Source organism: Olea europaea, chromosome 4 (assembly GCF_002742605.1).
Source record: "Olea europaea var. sylvestris chromosome 4, O_europaea_v1, whole genome shotgun sequence".
Classification (NCBI taxonomy): Eukaryota; Viridiplantae; Streptophyta; class Magnoliopsida; order Lamiales; family Oleaceae; genus Olea; species Olea europaea.
The window spans coordinates 9,442,877-9,452,037 of NC_036240.1; the positions used below are offsets into that span (position 1 = coordinate 9,442,877).

Sequence of the window (9,161 nt, forward strand, 5' to 3'; positions counted from 1 at the left end):
AAATTTAGATTTGGAATTCAGATTTTGGTTTCAGATTTAAAAAAAAATTAAAAATATTCCGGCAGCGGCGCAGCGCTGCGCAGGCAGCAGCATACAGCAGCGCTGCTGCGTGTGGCGCCGGAGTGCGCCGCTGCCAGAAGAAGAAGAAAGAAAAAAAATTTAGGTTTTTCGATTTTCTGGATTTTTTGAGGGCGGGGGCCTCTTCTGTAAATTAGATGAATTGAGGTCCTTAGTTGCAATTAGGGTTAGGTTATAAAATTAAGGTTTCAGTCCCTAACCTTTAAGTTATATTAAGTTTTGGGCCTTTAAGTTTTGGATTTAATAATTCAGTTCCTAAGGTTTTAAAATTAATTAATTTGGGCCATTAAAGTTCTGAATTTATAATTAAAGCCCTCAAACTTTAATTACTAGTTCAAATTGGCCCCCTAAGTTCATAATTAATTCAAATTGACCCCTAAAGTTTCAAATTTTTAAAATTTGATCCCTAAAGTTTTGAATTGGTCAATTTTGGCCCCTAAAGTTTTAAAATTTGTTCTAATTGATCCTCTAAAGTATTGAATTAATTAATTATGGTCCATAAAGTTTCAAGTTTATTAATTTCAACCCCTAAAGTTTGAAATTAATTAATTTTGCCCCCTTAAAGTTTTGAATTATTAATCCTAATCCCCTAAAGTTTAAAACTAATCAAAATATGCAAAATTGGTGATTCTCTTTCTCAAATTTTGGTACTAAAGACTCTTTTAAGAGATATAATATTCGAAAGTTAGTTAATTGAAACAACATGTTGCCAAAGCAACCTCTCTTGTGAAAATTGACTAACTTAGAATGTTAAAAAGTGTTTGTGCACGTGTTATTCATGGGAATATTGGTCGGCCCAAAGGAAGGTCAATATTTAGCCGAATACACGTGTACCTGTGGTGATAAACGTGTGACGATTGTTTGGTTTAATGTGTAATCAATAAATCGGTCCAAAGAAAGATTTGTTGATTGACACGTTTTATCGTCAATGTTTGATCACTACGCCAAGAGTACCGCTTACAAGTCAATATCTCTGCCCAAAGACTGAATATTGATGTTGTGATTGGTATCTTGTGATGGGCCCTACCACTATTTGATATTATTATTATTTGCATATTAAAGATATTCAAGTGAGCTATTCATAATAAATGTTCTCTAATTTAGTTTCAGGTTCTGCTACTAATATCTCTGCTAGCATCAATTCAATTTCAATGTTAAATGGCACAAACTTCAGGGCATGGCAAGAGAACGTTGTGATTGTTCTCGGAGTCATGGACCTAGACCTTGCTTTACGGGTCGATCAACCTGCTGCACTTACTGATAAGAGTACCCTGATGACAAGAGGGAGATGAAAAAGTGGGAACGATCGAATCGCATAAGCTTAATGGTCATGAAGCGTGCTATTCCAGAAGCATTTCGGGGCACTATGTCCAATAAGGTGACTACGTCTAAGGGTTTCCTTGAGGACCTTGAGAAGAGGTTTGCTAAGAATGAAAAGGCTGAAACAAGTACACTTTTGGCAAATCTTGTCTCAATGAGGTATAAAGGGAAAGGAAACATTCGGGAGTACATTATGGAAATGTCTCACATTGCTTCAAAACTAAAGGCACTCAAGTTGGATTTATCTGAAGACTTGTTAGTGCACTTGGTTCTGATATCCCTTCCGGCACATTTCAGTCAATTCAAGGTGAGCTACAACTGTCAAAAGGACTCATGGTCCCTTAATGAGCTCATCTCACACTGTGTCCAGGAAGAGGAAAGACTGAAGCATGAGAAGACAGAAAGTGCTCATTTAGCCACCACCTCTAAGGACAAAAGCAACAAGAAAAGGAAGATTAATAAGGAAGCTGCGGGTACGGCACCGCAAAAGAAACAGCATAAGGAACCAACTGAAGGCGGTTGTTTCTTTTGTGGAGCTGCAGGTCATAAGAAGAAGAATTGCACCAATTACCACACATGGCGTGTAAAGAAAGGTACTCTTCTTCATTTGGTTTGTTCTTAAGTTAATTTAACTTCGGTACCTAGACATACATGGTGGATAGATTCTGGTACAACAACTCACATCAGTATGTCTATGCAGGGTTGCCTGAGTTGCCGAAAACCAAGTGATGGTGAAAGATACATCTATACTGGCGACGGCAATAGAATGGAAGTAGAGGCAATAGGAAAATTTAGATTATTGTTAAAAATTGGATTTTATTTGGATCTTGTTGAGACATTTATTGTACCGTCTTTTAGACGGAATTTGATTTCTATTTCTGTTTTGGACAAATTTGGTTATACTTGTTCTTTTGGAAATGGAAAATTTAGTTTGTTTCATGATTCATAATTGGTTTGTTCCGGTTCTTTATCAGGTTACGATAATCTTTATTCAATTGATACAATTGATTCTTATAATGAAACCTTGCATGTAAGTACTCGAGGTGTAAAATGAAAATTAAACGACGAGAATTTTGCCTCGTTGTGGCACAAGAGATTAGGTCACATCTCCAAAAGGAGAATTGAGAGACTTGTGTCTGACGGGATTCTCGACCCTCTTGACTTCACAGATTATGATTTGTGTGTCAACTGTATAAAGGGAAAACAAATCAATAAAAGGAGATTTCAAGCCAATAGGACTTCGGACGTCTTAGAACTTATACATACGGATATTTGTGGACCATTCCCTACGGGTTCTTGGAATGGTCAACAATAATTTATAACATTCATAGACGACTTTTCAAGATATGGCTACATATATCTCATTCATGAAAAATCACAGTCACTGGATGTGTTCAAAAACTATAAAGCTGAAGTTGAGAACCAACTCGGCAAAAGGATTAAAAACGTCAGATCTGACCGTGGGGGTGAATACTATGGCAGATATGACGGTTCGGGTGAACAGCATCCAGGACCGTTTGCTAAATTTCTAGAGGGATGCGGTATCATCCCACAATACACTATGTCGGGTTCGCCCACTAAGAATGGTGTTGCTGAAAGACGAAATAGAACGCTCAAGGACATGGTGAGGAGTATGATTAATCATTCTACCTTACCAGAATCTCTCTGGGGTGAAGCATTAAAGGCTGCAGCTTACATACTCAACAGAGTTCCAACTAAGGCCACTGATAAAGCCCCATATGAGCTTTGGACGGGCAAGAAGCCTAGTTTGAAGCATATACATATTTGGGGGTGTCCAGCTGAGGCAAGGCCCTATAAGCCAAATGAAAAGAAACGGGACGCAAGGACCATCAGTTGCTATTTCATTGGATATTCTGAAAGGTCTAGGGGTTACAAGTTTTATGATTCCACAACTAAGGCAATTTTCGAGACATGAAATGCAAGATTCTTTGAGGATGTTGAGTTTGCGGGGGGAAAAAGGGTCACAGGCTTTGTCTTTGAAGAGGAATACGTTGAAATTCCTCCAATTGCCATTGACAATGATCAGGTTTCTATCCCTGATATTGTTTAAGAAGCAACTCTGAATCGAGACAATGTCATACCTCCCTCTCAAAATCAACAAATTGTTCCAGAAGAACAAACTCTACACTCTCAAGAACCAATGCCATTAAGAAGATCCACTAGAGAGAGGAGAAGTGCGGTTTCGAATGATTACATCGTATTTCTTCAAGAACATGAAGTTGACATTGGAATGGTGGAAGATGATCCGATCAACTTCCGTCAAGCCATGAAAAGTTCTAACTCTCAAAAGTAGCTCGATACTATGAATGAAGAGATAAAGTCCATGAAGGACAATGACGTATGGGACCTCGTTCCATTGCCTAAGGTGTGAAACCCATTGGTTGCAAATGGATATTTAAGACCAAAAGGGATTCGAAAAGTGATGTAGAGAGGTATAAGGCTCGTCTTGTCGCAAAAGGCTTTACACAGAAAGAAGGTATCGATTATAAAGAGACTTTCTCTCTGGTTTCTTCGAAAGACTCTTTCAGGACTATAATGGCATTGGTAGCGCATTTCAATCTTGAGTTACATCAGATGGATGTTAAGACAGCGTTTCTCAATGGTGACATTGATGAAACAATTTATATGGTACAACCAGAAAACTTTATATCGGACGATGCAAAGCAAATGGTTTGCAAATTAAAGAAATCCATCTATGGACTTAAACAGGCATCTCGTCAATGGTATTACAAGTTTCATCAGGTGATCATCTCATTTGGTTTTGAGATGAATTTGGTTGATGATTGTATATACCACAAGTTCAGTGGGAGCAAGTATATTTTTCTGATTTTATATGTCGATGACATATTGCTTGCCAGAAACGATATAGGCTTATTGCACGAAATCAAGATATTTCTAGCAAAGAATTTTGAGATGAAAGATCTTGGTGATGCCCTTTTGTATTAGGAATTCAGATACACCGAGATCGTTCTCGAGGTATTCTTGGATTATCACTAAAGAGCTATATCGAAAAGGTACTTAAAAGATATAGCATGCAAGATTGTAAACCATGTGACACCCCTGTGGCTAAATGAGACAAGTTCAGCTTAAGTCAGTGTCCTAAAAATGACTTGGAAATTAAAGAAATGCAGAAGATTCTTTATTCCTCAACTATAGGGAGTCTGATGTATGCTCAGGTTTGTACACGTCCGGATATAGCGTATATCGTTGGGATGCTAGGGAGATATTTAAGTAACCCGGGAATGGATCATTGGAAAGCAGCCAAACGGGTCATGCGGTATTTACAGAGAACAAAAGACTATATGCTCACATACAGGAGATCAGATCAGTTGGAGATCATCGGTTATTCTGATCCCGATTTCACGGGATGCCAAGATAGTAGGAGATCCACTTCAAGCTATATTTACCTACTTGCTGGAGGTGCTATTTCTTAGAAAAGTGCTAAGCAGACACTCATAGCTACTTCCACTATAGCAGCGAAGTTTATAGCGTGTTATGAGGCATCAAATCATGAAATATGGCTGCGTAATTTTGTCACTGGGCTGCGCATTGTGGACAATATAGAAAGACCACTTAAGATATTTTGTGACAGTAAATCAGCAGTATTGTATTCCAATAACAACAGGAGCTCGACAAAGTCAAAACACATAGAGATCAAGTTCCTTGCTGTTAAAGAAAGAGTTCAGAGTGGACAGGTGTCAATAGAGCATATTGGGACAAATTCCATGGTTGCAGATCCGCTTACTACGGAATTGATACCCAAGGTCTTTCATGAGCACACTGCTCATATGGGTGTAATGTCTCTTGAGGATATCTAGTTTCAGTGGAAGTTTGTATTTTTGCTTTTCATATTGGACACATGTACTGTTATTTTGGATACGGTTTAAAATTAAAGTTATTTTCAGTTATAAAGTTATTTGGTTAATTATCTCTGAACTTGTTTAAAATGATCTCACTAAGGTATTAAGGTGGACCAGTTGGAAATAGTCATGTTACAGATCACATTATATGTAATTTCCATGCTACACATCCATGCTTGATCCATGTCATTCCGTTATATTGATATACGTAACCATTGATGGGTTTAGCTACGTGAAAGTAGCGAAAGCCGCTTTGATCCTATGTTGATATGATTGACGGATGGGATTGTTTGGGGATACATTCGGTAATGATAGCAAAATTCTGAATACTCATAAGGTTATGTTTAATGCACAATTATAATGTGACACATATAGCCCAAGTGGGAGATTGTAAGGATTTTTTAATTAAAGATGGGCTTGTATGTGTGAATAATTGTGTGTTAAATTATAGGCTATCAAATTCGGTTGAGCTCAATTAAAGTGATCTAATAAGGCTTCGATTTTGGGTTTTAATGTATCCAGTTAAAGTATGGGTTTACATATGTGTAGAGACCGGGCCCAAGTCCTAATTCTATGATGGGCCGAATTAGGTCAAAGGGCATCCCTATATAAATAAGTTATGGTCTCCAGATCACACGCAACGTATTATTCATTCTCTACTGCATCCCATCACAGAGAGGAAAAGAAGACTGCGTGGAGATTTGGAAGATCATACCGCGAAATTCATATTACATTAACCATGTTTGATTCAGGTATGCTTCGGCTTTAATTCTTGTATTTTTTGATGATTTAACATGAAAGATCCAGTAATTTAAAGCATTAAATTATCCAACAGATGATACTTTGCAGTTCTTAATCAAGAAAAATCAGGGTGCTCTCTTCGAAGCCTTACAAAAAATAAAGGAAGGTCAGTCGAGATGCTATTAATATTACTACTTTAAAAGAATTTTTACAAACGTGTATTCATTTATGATAAATGGTGCAGAGTTGATGCTGTTGGGATTCATATCTCTGCTTCTGACTGTGTTTGAAAACAAAATTACTAATATATGCATCGCCAAGCACTTGACAGACGACTGGCTTCCTTGCAGCAAATTGGATAAATCTAAAAAATCCACATATCATTTCCAAAGCAGCTTCTTCTTCTTCTTAGGGCCCCGCCTTCTTGCTGCAGCAACATCGCCACCAGATGGCCTGGGATACTGTGAGAAAAGGGTCTTTTCTTTAATCTCTATACTTGAAATTCTTCAATCTTGAGACTTATTGAAAGATTATTAATTATCTTGTTCTTTTCTTCAATCCTTAAGGGTAAAGCACCACTGTTATCTTATAAAGCAGTACATGATCTACATATATTTATCTTTGTGCTGGCTGTCGCGCTCGTAATTTTCTCTGCTCTAACGATTCTGTTTGGAACCTTGAAGGTAATTACCTACCTGCGTCATTAACTACCCTCCATTTTGAGTTTGTACCTATGTTTTTTCAATGCACCAATGATTCTACTTGTCATCAGATACGCCAATGGAAACAATGGGAAGATTCTATTCAGAAAAAGGAACATGATACCGAACAAGGTAATGCTTATTATTCGAATTTGTCATCAATCTTTCAAGTTCCAACTACTTCTTTTTGACGTGCCTACAGCGCAGCAAAGGATAGTAACCCATGTACAAGAACACGGTTTCATCAAGCGCCGGTTTAAGGGAATTGGTAAAAATTTAGTTCTGTTAAGTTGAGTGGTAAGTCAAAGAACTGAAAGTAAATTAATTTGCTTATGACAGATTACACTTACCCTGTCATTGAATTTCAGCGTTCCTTTTTCAAACAATTTTATGGGTCTGTTAATGAGTTAGATTATGAGACTCTATGACGTGGATTTATTGTAGTAAACTACTTTATTTATGATGATACCTTACTGTCCCAGCATGTTACATATGGAACTTACTGTTTTTTTTTTCTGTCAGATTCATTATAGGGAAAATCCCAACTTCAATTTTTACAAGTACATGACGCGTGCTCTCGAAACTGATTTTAAGTTGTTGGAATAAGGTCAGTTTACAATAGTTCCATTGCTAATCAAAGTACGTATAGAATAATTGCATAGCTGAGAGAGATTAACTTGAGAACTATTTGTGATTTGCAGTTGGTATCTATGGATATTTGTGGTTCTTTTCTTGTTGCTGAATGTGAAGGGTGAGGATCAAATGTCGTTTCAAGCGTATTAGGGCAGGTTGAGAAGCTGTTTTGGGGCATGGAAGTGCTTTGCCGTATTAGAACTTCTAGAGGAAGCTGGTCAAAGATTGCTTCCTCAAGAAGCACTTCTATAAAAGCACAAGTTATCCCAAACAAGCCCAGTGACGCTTTCTTAATTATGTGCAATGATATACGCGATAGAGGAATGAGAATGGTTCCTTCACTGTTTGTTTTGCTTGTGTTTTGGCAAGAACTCATTTAGTTTATCTTATGTTTGTGCAGGTTGGCATGCATATTTTTGGATAGCATTCATTCCCTTGATTGTAAGGAACCCTACAAAATCTGTCACATTACTTCAAAATTTTATGGAAATGGAAATGAAAAATTGCTTTTTATTTTGCAGCTTCTGCTTATTGTGGGCACCAAACTTGAGCATATTATTACCCAATTGGCAGAAGAGGTTGGGCAGAGACATACAGCTATCACAGGGGACATTGTAGTTAGGCCTTCTGATGATCATTTCTGGTTCCACAAACCACGCCTTGTCCTTGTTTTGATTCATATAATTCTGTTCCAGAATTCATTTGAGATTGCAGTCTTCTTCTGGATGTTGGTAAACAAAATCTTCTGATTTACTTCATTAATTCATCTTCTTTCTTAATTTCATCGAGGAAATACTGATGCACGGATGAAAATGGCAGGTTATATTTAAATTCAACTCATGCATCTTGGGAGAAGTTGGTTATGTTATTCCCAGACTTGTCATAGGGTACATTTATCAAGTGTGACACATATCCACGCACGCACATGCAGTCGCTCACGATAGTATGTGATTGAAAAACTAATTATGTGCATTACATTGCTCTTGTGTAGGGTGCTTGTGCAGCTCCTTTGCAGTTATAGTACCATGCCATTATATGCATTTGTTGCACAGGCAAGTTCAATCTCTGTTTCCACTCAAGAATTCACTATGAATATAAATTTCCTATATTTACTTTTCTGGTTTTCCCATTGCAGATGGGAAGTTCATTCAATAGGGCTATATTCGAGGATCATATGCAAGTGAAGCTCACTAGATGGGCTGAGCAAGCAAAGAAGAACAAGGCTTTGAAGAAAGCCGTTGATGGCTCGATCCAAGTTGGACATAAAGAGTCTCCTTCGAATGTCCAGCCACCAGCAGTTGGGGACGAGTCAAGAATGGAAGAAGGCAAAGCTCTAGAAATCGAACCCACTGCTGCCCCAAATGAACCCAAATGATCCTTAATCAACTTATAGATGAAAACTGTTGTGTATCGATGTGCAACGGGATAATTTGCAGGATCCGTAGTATCAGCCAATGTATATTTAAAGCATAAACATCACCTAAAAACATTTGATATAATTAAGGACAACTTGCAAACCAATCAAAGGTTAATGTGAGTGTAATATACTATCTACTGTCAAAATCTGGAAACAAACAGCATAGATAATATGAAGGTGTAATATAGGGAATCAGTATTTCCAGCATTATAGTCCATACATACAACTTTCTCCGATTATCAATATAGTATGCAAAAAAAAAAAATTAAAACGGGATGGAGGATATACCAACTCCATTACTCTATTCCAAAAGGAGGAAATTGCGGGCTGGAGAAGAAAGTCTTCTTTGGTATATCCTCACTCCCACTGCAAGAAAGTTAGTGATGATTC

The 9,161-nt window shown here is 37.5% G+C and overlaps 1 pseudogene; it reads left to right on the forward strand.

Moving 5' to 3' along the window:
• Positions 1-4,544: 4,544 nt before the first annotated feature.
• Positions 4,545-9,036, forward strand: LOC111393006 (annotated as a pseudogene).
• Positions 9,037-9,161: the final 125 nt, after the last annotated feature.